This window comes from Mobula birostris, chromosome 24 (genome assembly GCF_030028105.1).
Source record: "Mobula birostris isolate sMobBir1 chromosome 24, sMobBir1.hap1, whole genome shotgun sequence".
In the NCBI taxonomy this organism is placed as follows: domain Eukaryota; kingdom Metazoa; phylum Chordata; class Chondrichthyes; order Myliobatiformes; family Myliobatidae; genus Mobula; species Mobula birostris.
In genome coordinates, this window is record NC_092393.1 from 31578913 (window position 1) to 31592095 (window position 13183).

Below are 13183 nucleotides of genomic sequence, written 5' to 3' on the forward strand. Positions count from 1 at the left end.
TGAAAGGTCAATGATGACGTACTGTGTGTACAAGCAGACTTGCTGATCTGTAAAAAGCAGGAAATTGAATGGCCAGGCATACAAGTTGTCACTGAGTGGATCCCTGCCTGTTTTTTTTTACCTAATTGAATATAAATTAATTTACTTCATTTATTGATGACCCTAGCACCAAGGAAACATAATTTAATTGCTCTTTGTGTTCTAGTATACCAAATGAGTCAATATTGAAACTGTTGGCACTTGCCACTTAATAACATAACTATGAGTCTGCTCGATAAAAATTTAAATATTAGAACTAGAAGTATCTTGCTTCCAGTGCATATAGAATTATCTTCTTTAAAGTGCATTTTAAGTACTAAATTATAACAACATCAATAATCCTGAAACTGTTGACTGGTTACACCTACAGTGAAGATTTCTACAAGCCCAAGGAACTGTTGTTAAGTTCGTCATAAATACAATTTGCTGCTAGAATGCAGCTGTTAATTTTTTTAAAAATTCCTCACTATGTCCATTTGGAACGGAGGTTGTTACTGACAAATGAAGGCTGGCTCATTTTAAAATGACATCTGAAATCATATTCAGATTTCTACAGGCTGCAGTTTAAGGCTGGACAAATTCTCAGAGAAGTTTGACTGAAATTAAACTTGCAGTGATCTCAGCTTAGGCAAGGACAACTTGAAAAATTAGAAATTGTGTAATTATATTGGCCTTTCAGTTCTCAGGATTCCCACAAGTATTACAGAGCAGTGAATTAGCATTTCAAGTGTCATATTAACACAGAAAGCACAGGGGCTCCTTTGGGTGTGACACAGTCAGCTGAACGAAATAAAACTTACTGGGTCTTATGAAAGTTAAGGGAAGTATTCTGGGCAACTACTAGGAGTATGTCTACAGCTCCTTTCCCAATTTACTTCTGATTAAATTAGAAAGAGGCGGCACACTTTGGTTCTTTAATTGCAGGAACTCTGATATTGCAGTATTAATTCTCTATTAGACCACTTATCAACCTCAACAACACATTTAAATCTTGGATTTGATGTGAGTCTGTAAATGTTCTGATTCCAAAAAGAGTTCTATTAATTCAGTCGATTAGGTATGAAATAATGGACATTTCCCAAGGCCGCCCAAAGGACCCGAGGAGACTTTGGAATATGCAGGCCTCTCCTTCACATGCTCTACCAGTCTGTTGTCACCAGTACAACCTTCTATGCGGTGGTGTGCTGGGGCAATGGCATCAACATGGGTGATGTGAACAGGCTCAGTGAATTAATCAGAAAGGCCAGCTCTGTTATAGGAACAAACTGGATGCACTGGAGGCTGTGGTAGAACAAAGGCCCCTATGGAAAGTCCTGGCAATTCTGAACAATGTTTCTCACCCTCTGCATGCCACCTTGACTGAAAGGAGGAGCACTTTTAGTAATAGACTAAGACAACTGCACTGCTCCAAAGAGCGCTATATGAGGTCATTCTTACCCTCTGCCATTAGGCTCTATAATGAGTCAACCTATAGCTGGAGAAATGATGACCCTCCCTCCTCCTGTTTGAGGTAACTTATTTTCTAATTCTTTCTTACTTTTCTTCAAATATTTGTATATCTGTGCACTTGTAATGCTACTGAGACACTGTAATTTCCTTTGGGATCAATAAAGTATCTATCTATCTATACTGTACCCAGAGAGTCAGACAAAATTTTAAAGGTATGTTTTTGTTAGTGATCAAGATGATTGTGCATATTATGAGAATGGACTCTGATTAGAGCTGGTGCAATTTTTCATTTGAGCTAATTGTTTGTACGGTCAGTCATGAATGAGGTTGGTGCATGCTGACATAACATATGAAATTGGGAATAGGATGCACAGCAGATCATTGAAGGGCTGCCTGTGAGTAAAGCACAGTCTACTATAGAGAAATGGGGCAGATGTTATGACAGACATCATTCTCTTTTATTTTTTATTGTTCTTCAGTTGAGTGAAGGAAGTTCCCTTCCCATTCTGGCCGTTGAGCTATAACATCAGCATAGATGCTTATTGGAAACATTCCAGCTTTTCCCTATAGTTAAAACACATCACTTTGTGTTACTTGCCAGGGCTTCTGAAGGTCTTTGACTTGGTGACAGTGAATGCTTCTAAGGTCGGTTGGTTGAATTTAAAAACGCAAACATGAGGAAATCTGCAGATGCTGGAATTTCAAGCAAAACACATAAAAGTTGCTGGTGAACGCAGCAGGCCAGGCAGCATCTCAAGGAAGAGGTACAGTCGACGTTTCAGGCCGAGACCCTTCGTCAGGACTAACTGAAAGAAGAGCTAGTAAGAGATCTGAAAGTGGGAGAGGGAGGGGGAGATCCGAAATGATAGGAGAAGACAGGAGGGGGAGGGATGGAGCCAAGAGCTGGACAGGTGATTGGCAAAAGCGATATGAGAGGATCATGGGACAGGAGGCCTAGGGAGAAAGAAAAGGGTGGGGGGGGAGAAAAGCCAGAGGATGGGCAAAGGGTATAGAGAGGGGTACAAAAAGGAGAGAGAGAAAAAGAATGTGTGTACATAAATAAATAATGGATGGGATATGATGGAGAGGTGGGGCATTAGTGGAAGTTTGAGAAGTCAATGTTCATGCCATCAGGTTGGAGCCTCCTCTACTGTAAAGATGAAGCCACACTCAGGTTGGAGGAACAACACCGTATATTCCGTCTGGGTAGCCTCCAACCTGATGGCATGAACATTGACTTCTCTAACTTTCGCTAATGCCCCACCACCCCCTTGTACCCCATCCGTTATTTATTTATATACACACATTCTTTCTCTCTCTCTCCTTTTTCTCCCTCTGTCCCTCTCACTATACCCCTTGCCCATCCTCTGGGTTCCCCCCCTCCCCCTTTTCTTTCTCCCTAGGCCTCCTGTCCCTTGATTCTCTCATATCCCTTTTGCCTATCAACTGTCCAGCTCTTGGCTCCATCCCTTCCTTTCCTGTCTTCTCCTATCATTTTGGATCTCCCCCTCCCCCTCGCACTTTCAAATATCTTACTAGCTCTTCTTTCAGTTAGTCCTGACGAAAGGTCTAGGCCTGAAACATCGACTGTACCTCCTCCTAGAGATGCTGCCTGGCCTGCTGTGTTCACCAGCAACTTTTATGTACGGTGGTTGGTTGAATGTGGGCAGCACCATAGCGTAGTGGTTAGCACAATGCTTTACATTTTCAGCGATCTGGGTTCAATTCCAGCCACTGTCTGTACAGAGTTTGTACATTCTCCCCATGGCCACACGGGTTTCCTCCCAGAATAAATTGGTCATTGTAATTTGAATACATGAATAGGCTAGGATTCAATCAGGGGTTGCTGGGTGGAGTGGCTTGAAGGGCTGTAAACGCCAATTCAGTGCTACATCTCAATAGATAAATAAATAAACAGCATCTTTGAAATGATATAACTTGATGGAGTTTGCATTTGACTTGACTTCCATGCTACTGCACATGAAGAGGGGTTGTGTGTATCAGGTGGGGCATCTGCTTTCGATGCTTCTAGACCACAAAATAAGGCCAGTCGGATAAATAGCAATCACCTGAATTTGAATAGCACAGGTACTTCAATAAAATATCCTGAATAACTGAACAAATGTGTTATCAAACTGCACTTGATAGAAATGAAAATGTTGGAGTTACACTTATAGGGTCATACAGCATAGAAATATGCATTTCTGTCCACCACATCTGTGCAGACCGGTCTGTTTATTCACATTAATTTCACTTGCTTGCATTAAGTCTGTATTCTTCCCCTTGCCAGCGATCTTGTGAATGTCAGGGAATCTGACCGCAGTATTCAATGCTGATAATTATAGAGCTAATCACCTTGCTCTGGATGTGATATGATAAGGCTGGTGCAATTTCTCATCCCTTGAACTCAAATTGCCTGGATAACAAGCATGGTATTTCCCCTAGTCTTTTGTTTCCTGTACCTGTCAAAGCAATCTAATTGAATCAGCCAATCATACCCATATCTTCCTTTTCTCCGTGTCATATGGCAACAGAAATAAGCCTTTTGGCTCTATTTGTCCATGCTGACCAAGATGTTTATTTGAACTCGTTCCATTGGTCAGCATTTGACCCATATCCAACTTGCCATTTTCTATCCTTGTAACCATCCAAGTGTCTATAAACATTATAATTGCATCAAACGTTATCACTGTACCTGCCTCTATAGCTTGCCAAGCTATACGTTGTGCCAAGTACCCACCATGCTCTGTGTGAAATTCTTGTCCTTCAGGTTCCTTTTTAAACTCATGCCACTCTTGACTTAAACCTATACTTTCTAAATTTTAGACCCACTTCAACGTTCGAAGTAAATTTATTATCAGAGTGCACATATGCCACCGTGTACAACCCTGAGATTCATCTTGCGAGCTTACACAGAATCCAAGAAACACGACAGACTGCACCCAGCAGGACGGACAAACAGCTAATGTGCAAAAGACAACAAACTGTGATATACAAAAGGAGAAAAATAAGCAATGAATATTGAGAACATGAGGTGATTAAGATTAGGCCCTTTATTGATCAGGGTTGACCATGGGTGTTGTGTCCTAGCTGTCTATACAAGCCGGTAGGCAAGCCAGGGCAATACGATTTGGAGAGCAAGCTGTTGCCCATGCAGCTGGCTTCCACTCCCCACACAGCTGATGAATCCAAAGGAATGGCAGAGCAGATGTATTTTGGTACCAGGGGTGTCGCACGAGTTGCCAGTCAGGATTTAAGTCAATGTACGACTGCCTTAGAGACTCCAGCTCCGGATTTTTCCTCAGGGTGAACTACTGAAGCCTTCCCCATGAATGGGTATAGCCACAAGTTCACAGAGGCTTGAGATCAGAGTATTCCTTCTACCAGATAGGCTGCCAACCACGGCTGTCAAGTCCCATCTGGCCGAAGTGAACAGCAACCCACCTTAGCACTTCTCCTGTCGTTAGAAACTGTTCTGCCGGGCTTAGTAGCTAAGCCACACATGAAGGCCAGAGACTGGATTTGGTTGTCAGAGGCAATTTGAGATGCACACCACTGGGAACATTTAATAGGTAATGGGAGCTTATCCCCCTATCTCCTTCAGCTATGACAACCTTAAGGAACTTCATGAGATGAAGGATCCTTGATAGTGAGTCCATAGGTTATGGAAATAGTTCGGTGATGGGGCAAGTGAAGTTATGCCCTCTGTTTCAAGAACCTGATGGTCAAGGGGTAATAACTGTTCCTGAACCTGGTTGTATGGGTACTGAGGTTCCTATACCACCTTCTGATGGCAGCAGCGAGAAGACAGCATGGCCTAGAGGTCCTTGATGGACGCTGCTTTCCTGCGACAGCCCTCCGTGTAGATGTACTCAATGGGGGGGAGGGCTTTACCCATGATGGTATGTTAGTATCCATTTTTTGTAGGATATTCCATTCTAGGTCTTTATTGTTTCCATACCAGGCAATGATGCAACCAGTCAATATACTCTCTACTACACCTTTAAAGAAGTTTATCGAAGGTTTACGTCATGTCAAACCTTCGCATAATCTTATCCTAGGAAAATGACTTTGACCATGCACCTGATCGATGCCCATCAAGATCTAGAGAAAAATAGTTCCACCCCATCCAGTCCTGCTAACGTACTTGTAAATCTCCTGTGCACCCTTCCTTGCCAAATGACAACACTCCTATATCTGGATAACTGGAATTGCACACAATACTCCATGTATGGTCTCATAACCTTTTGTACAGTTGTAACACGGCACCCCAACTCTTTGCCCTGATTGATGAAGGTAAGCATCCCAAATTCCACCTTCACAATGCTTCCAACTTGTGTTGCCACTGTCGGGGAGCTGTCTACCTGTATCCCTTGGTCTTTTCTGTTCTACAACCCTCTCCAGAGCCCAGACATTGCACTATTGCCTGACTTTTGTTTATCACCATACAGAATGTGTTCTAAATACCTTTCACACCTGCTGGTTAGAATGGAGCATATTATAAGCAGACATCACATTTGCATGTTGCTAATTACTGTGTCTACCCTTTAATAGGGTGTGGCTTAGCTTGCCTGACCATGGACCAGGCTTAAACAGGTCTTGGCAATGCTTTACACGGGCGTCTATTCCTAGGCTGTACCAGAAGAAATCGCCCTACTCCCAGACACTAACTTCTAATGTAGGTCAATTTATTTTGCAAATACAACATAGAACAGTGCTTCACAGGAACAGGCCCCTCAACCCACAGTGTTGTGCTGAACCAATTAAATTAGTAATCAAAAATACAAATACTTTTTCCTCAACTATGCTGGCAATGGAAGGGAATGTGGCAAGGCTGAGGTGTGTGGGTCTCAACAGCTACTGTATTCGAATCCCTCCCACCCCCACCAGCCCCATCCTGCCTCACAACGCTACTTCAAAACAGTTACTATGTTTACAAAAGGCAGTTTACCTACTTTTAGCCGCAGGCAGGGATCTGCGAGAACCATACTGCAGTTTTGTATGGAAATCTTGGTAAAGCTGGTTTTATTTTCCAATGCTACTCATTTGACTGTCAGCAACTTTGCCTTGCAATCCAAGTGCATGGGAATAAGGTGGTCCCAAACTTGAGGGTATGCAGGCAATTACTTCCTACAAGGCGAAACTTAACGTCATTAATGGCTGTGATGCTTCACTCCCAGATGAGCTCAACGTCCTTTATGCATCTTTGAAAGGGAGAATAAAAACAACACCTCTACGAATCCCTGCAGCATCGGGTGACCTTGAGATCACTGTGTCAGAGGCCAACGTTTGAACATCTTTCAAGAGGGTGAATTCTCGCAAGGCGTCAGGACTGGTGGTGTGTCTGGTTGGGCATAGAAAACTTGTGTCGTCCAGCTGGCAGGAGTGCTCAAGGACAATGTCAATCTCCTACTGCTGCAGTCTTGAGGTTCCCATCTGCTTCATAAGGATGACAATTTTTGTCCCCCAAGAAGAGCAGGGTGAGCAGCCTCAGTGACCAACACCCAGTTGCATTCACATCTCTTGAGATGAAGTGGTTTGAGAAGCTGGCCGTGGCCAGAATTAACTCCTACTTAAACAAGGGCCTGGACCTGTTGCAACTTACCAATCACCACAATAGGTCTTCAGCAGATGCAGTCTCACTGGCTCCCACTCGGCCATGGATCACCTTTCAATAATAATACCTGTGTCAAACTCCTGTTTATTGATGACAGCTCAGCGCGCAACACAGTCTAGTCAACAAGCACAAGAACCTGGGCATCTGTACCTTCCTCTGCATAAAGATCCTTGACTACTTTCTCATTGGGAGACTACTCTCTGTGGATCAGAAATAACATCTCCTCCTTGCTGACATTCAACAATGTGTGCTTTACCCATTGCTTCACTCTCTCTACACCCATGATTGTGTAGCTTGGCACAATTCAGACACCATCTATAAATTTGCTGATGACTCAACTGTTGCTGGCCGAATTTCAGATAGTGACAAGGAGGCGTACAGGAGCAAGATAGATTTTGAGTTTTGTCGCATCAACAGCATTACACTCAACGTTAGTAAGACCAAGAAATTGATTGCGAACTTCAGGAAGGGGAAGTCAAGGGAACACACACCATTCTTCATTGAGAGATCAGCATTGGAAAGGGTAAAAAATTTCAAGATCCAAGATCCTGGGTGTCAACATCTCTGAAGATCAATTCTGGATCCCACATATTGATGCAATTGCAACGAAGGCATGGCAGTGACTATACTTCATTAGGAATTTGAGGAGACTTGGTATATCACAGGGACTCTTGCAAATTTCTACAGGTGTATTTTAGAGAGACTTCTAACTGGTATGGAGGAGCCATTGCACAGGATCAAAAAAAGCTGCAAAAAGTTGTGAACTCAGTCAGCTCCAACGCGGGCTGTAGCCTCCCCAGAATCGAGGACACCTCAAAAAGGCGATACCTCGAGAAGGCATCATCCAACATTACGGACCCCCATCACCAAGGACATGCCCTCTTTGCTATCATTGAGGAGGAGATACAAGAGCCTGAAGACACATGCTCAATGTTTCAGGAACAGCTTCTTCTCTGCCATTTTCTCACTGGACTACAAAATAATGAATAGTACTTAACTTTTTTTTTTGCTCTCTTTTTGAGAGTACTGTGAATACCCACAGTATTTCTTATTGTAATTTGTATAGTTTTAAAAATTATTATGTATTGCAATATGGTGCTGTCTCAAAACAGCAAATTTCACGACCTGTACCAGTGACATTAAACCTGATTCTTATTCTGTGCTCAAAGGAGTCTGAGGTAACAATGATTCCTCAGTTGCGGATGCTGAATCCAGGGACAAGGCCAGCTTTCCCATTGATTTCAATGGAGTAGAAGGGCCACTCAAGGTTAGGTAAATTAATTAGGTCTTTTAACGTTTAGCTTAGTTAAGTGGATTATTTGATTTTTCACTGTTTTAGGTTTTATTTTTTTAAACTAACAGTTTAAATGGGTCTTAATCTTAATAGAACACAGAAGAATAGAGCACAGGAACAGTTCCTTTGGCCAACAATGATGCCAAATGAAACAAATCCCTTTTCCCTGTACATGGTCCATATTCATCCATTCTACTCATGTTCTAAATGGTTTAAGACCATCGTAATCATAAGTTTAAAATTGATTAATTCTCCCTTGGTGTACTAAACGTGTTGTTATGATGTATATGTCCATTTGGATATTCTGAAAACATTTGTGAAACTGTGTGTAAATTTCCTTGTCCACATGTCCTCCTTTACCAAGTTTATATGTAGTTAGAAACATAGAAAACCTACAGCACAATACAGGCCCTTCAGCCCAGAAAGCTGTGCCAAACATGTCCTGACCTTAGAAATTACCTAGGGTTACCCATAGCCCTCTATTTTTCTAAGCTCCATGTAGCTATCCAGGAGTCTCTTAAAAGACCCTGTTGTATCCAGCTTCACCACCATTGCCAGCAGCCCATTCCACGCACTCACAACTCTGCGTAAAAAAAAAAAAAAACTTACCCCTGACGTCTTCTCTGTACCTACATCCAAACACCTTAAAACTGTGCCCTCTTGTGCTAGCCATTTCAGCCCTGGGAAAAAGCCTCTGACTATCCACATGATAAATGCCTCTCATCATCTTATACACATCTGTCAGGTCACCTCTCATCCTCCGTCGCTCCAAGAAGAAAAGATCGAGTTCTCTCAACCTGTTCTCATAAGGCAAGCCCCCCAGTTCCTAAAGATGATTGTGTGCAAAGCTGAAAGTTGACTGCTGGAAAAGCTGTCAATATCCAAAGAACTCTTCTCGAAAGAGCCTTAGAAAAGCCTACCATGGAAGTGAAGGAAAAGGTGAGAGTGGGAGCATGCAGCGGTCTCCTATACGGCTGAGCGCATATCATGTAGTAGTCTGGTGTGATTAACTCCCTGTGCCACAAATTGCCCAAAACCACTTTGAGGTGCAGTCTAACCAAGAAGCCAATGAGTCCAGCCTGTTGTTAAGAATTGGTTTGTACTAAACAACTGTGAGCACTGCAGGGAGCATCACTTGTTAGACTCCATGATTCATGGTACCAGAGGCTGATTCTGATAGTGCTGTGTCCGAGATACCGATATAAGGATATTAGCTGCCATCTCATTTCCATTCCCAGAGTGTTGTGCCCTTAGCTTTTTACGTGTGAGTAGGGAAAGTGTCATCCCTTAAAGCTCAACTTTCTGTCAGCAAGGGGTCATTTTATTGTCAAAGCATGCATGTACAATATGATATCGTACAATTCTGATATTCATCTTCTCCAGATAGCCATGGAATACAGAAAAACCATGGGAATTGTTGAAAGAAGACATCCACCCCCTCACACACACACACAAAAAAAAGAAAAAGAAACAAAACTTGCAAATGTCAAACCCCTCGCGCACAGGGAAAAAAAGCTAACAGACTGCCCACACGGAAAATGGCAGCTGGATCATTAAACACCAAACTCCCCAGCTCCCTCCCTTGCCCAAAAAATTAACAGATCGCCCATCTGGAAATCGGCAACTAGAACGTCAACGCCCTCAACCCCCAACCCCTTCCCTCGCAACAAAAAGTGACAAATACATCAACAACGCCCCCTTTTTGCAAAAAAGATCAGCGGCAATTGCATCAAACCCCAACTCCTCTCTCACACACACAAAAAAAGTCACCCATAAAGAAAAATGCCAGGAAGAACAGCAGACCCCAAATTCCCAACCCTTCCCTCGCACAAAGTTACATATCACACACCCACCAATCAACAGGAAAGAGAACAGAGATATCGCTAGCAGACCAGTACAAACTACACAAATAAATCACATAGTTCTCAGAATTTCGAAAGTATCCTCCCATCAGCATCAAGGAGAGCAGCTGCACGAACTCGTTCCTTCTGTGAAGAGTGACTGCCACACTGGGTCCGAAAGCTGCATTGTCCCGGCTACCAGCCCCTGCTGACCCCATGGCCTCCATGCAGAGTGACTGCTGACCTCCTCCGCATTCGCCTCGATGCTTCAATCTTCCTGAAGGTGGAAATAGATACTTCTGCCTACCAAGTTCATACCAACCATCAAATGACCATTTCCATTTACCCTTAAATAATGCCTTTCTTTTTTTTTCCTACATTTCCTTCAAACATAGATTCCACTACTCATCTACACACTAGGGATGGTTTACACTGGCCAATTAATCTTGCAACCTGTATGCCTCCTAGGATGTGGGAAAAGGCCCGCGTAATCACAAGGAGAATGTGCGGACTCCACACGAACAGCAGTAGAGATCAGGATCGGCCTCAGTTGCCGAAGCTGTGTTGCAGCAGCTCTACAATTGTGCTGTCTATGATATCAAAAGCTCTTTGGAAGTCCATGTATTTAATATATTATCCCTCATTATAGATAAAATATTAATTTGGGTCTCTCAGATATGGTTAGACCAGTCTAGGCTGCCTCCCACCAATCAGCTAGAAATGCTTAAGGTGACGTTTTATCTCTGTACTGAAACATTCTGAATTTATTTGCTAGAGAATAGTTCACCTAGAATGTTTTCTTATATTTTGGCTTTCTGTAACAGTGCAGGACCATGTGCAGTTCTATGTGTTTTTTAAGCTAAAGAATGGTTTTGAAATAGGGAGTATACTGGATTATAGTTGGGGCATCTGCAATAATCTCACGTACCTCAGACTTTGGGATAAAAGTCATCTGGACTCACCAATGTCCTTCACTGGCACTTTCAGTGTCAATTTTTTTCTTCCGTCTAATCTTTGCTCTCACACATTTTGAGTCTGTGTCTCTCATTCGAAGTTCCACTTCAATTAATAGTAAATTATGTGCAAAATCTATACTTTGATCTAAGTACAGTGAAGCTTGATACTTCATTAATGTCAAAATCATGCATCGGGGTGGTAGTAAAATGCTCTGGATAAAAATCAGCCTGCATCCTTTGCATGTGAAACCAGGTGGTTTGAAGATAAGACAGAGCCTTAAGTCTGTGGGTTGCTTTCAACTATGGGAAAATCGGAATCAGGTTTATTATCGCACTCATATGTCACTTATGGGAATTTGTTGTTTTGCATCAGTAGTAAGATATCGAAGTGTTCAAAGTCTGAGTTTTTTATTCTATTAAATCAGTTTTACAATTTATGCTGAATAACACATTGCACACGATATCTCTTGCACACATTAATGTTTAGCTAAGGCCAGTCCAAAGGTTACCATGGTTCAGTGAAATGACTGGCTTTTATCTTTGACAGCAACAACTTTTATTAGTGCAGCCAGGGTCCAAGTTTTTAAGTTATTGGAACATGTTGGTTAGAGGCAGTGAGGTTATATTCAGAAATTGGTAAGGCACACTGAAATGAACAGAATGGAGACAATTTGTCAGCTTATGAAAGGGAAGACGGTGGATGTGTGGACCACCATAGTTTCAAAGTGGCCATAATAAGAGACCAAGTGGAGATCAGCCTTAACCGAATTACTAAAATTCCCTCTAGGTCAGAGGTTCCCAATCTGGTGTTCACACACCCCTCAGTTCATGGTTGGGGTCAATGGCATTAAAAGTAGTTGGGAACCCCCTGCTCTATGTACTAGTCTTGCCATGTATCGTGCGAAACAGGAACAGAAGTAGACTCTATAGTATGTTGTACTATCTTTCCTATGCAGCAAAATAATAACTAATCTAATATATAACCTTACCATTTTCCTGTACAATCCTCACACTGAGCATCCATAGAAGGGGTGACGATATTACCAAAGATTCTGAGGTCTCAGATTTTTCCTATGAGTTCTATTTGACTATTGATTCTAGTACTAATACTCAGAATTCTTCAGAAAGATCAATTAGGGGAGCATCAGTGATTCCCACACCCTGAGAAATTAACTAATAAAATGAGGTGGCAGTGGGAGGTCCACAACTGAATTGCCACTCCCAAATATATTAGGGTACGTCAGAATTTAAAGACCTTTTTGATTTTGTATTGTGGTATAAGTTACAGTAAAGCAATTTGACGAAATTAGCTTTTTTTCTTTAATTCTGTGAGTTAATATTTATTCATGAATATCCTCTTAATCCCCAAATAAGAGCCTAAAAGGCATCTCTCCTACATAATTCAGTCATTTCCTGCCAGTATTTTCTGGACATTCTGTAAGGAATTATTCGGCTGTTGCTCAGGAATTTTAATGGAAAAATTAAGTTATCTATGACATGGTAGCCTGATGGATCTGGAGGATTTACTTGGAGAAGTACTTGGAGGCCGTGCTTAACAATTTGCAACTGTGAAATCTTAAAAAAAAGTTTGGTCAAGCCTAATTAAAAAGGTTGGCCAGTCAAGCCATAAATAAACTATGGGAGTAGCTGCTATTAAACGCAGCGTTTCTTTTGTGTAATGCCATGAAATACAGCATGTTTTTTTTTACATTTGCTTTGTGAAATATGGTAACAGTTTCTCTCAATTGTTCAAAATGACCATTTATTCAAAGATCGGAAGCTTGATTCTGATCATAAAGAAGGCTTAATATCATGTGTGCAGGTGGTAATCTTGGATTTTGTCTACCTTAGGGAGTACAGTTACTTGTAACTTTATTTTAAAATCTTATTCTCATATCTATTACGTTTTCCCCTTTTCCTACACTGCAACCATGTTATTACAAATGGACAGAACAGAACCAATTTGGGGTTAGGGAAGAAAAACTAA

The 13183-nt window shown here is 41.9% G+C and overlaps 1 protein-coding gene across 3 annotated transcripts in view; it reads left to right on the top strand.

Moving 5' to 3' along the window:
* The window catches only part of septin9a (septin 9a), a 334059-nt gene that overhangs the window by 174627 nt on the left and 146249 nt on the right, over positions 1–13183 (top strand). The window lies entirely within an intron of this gene.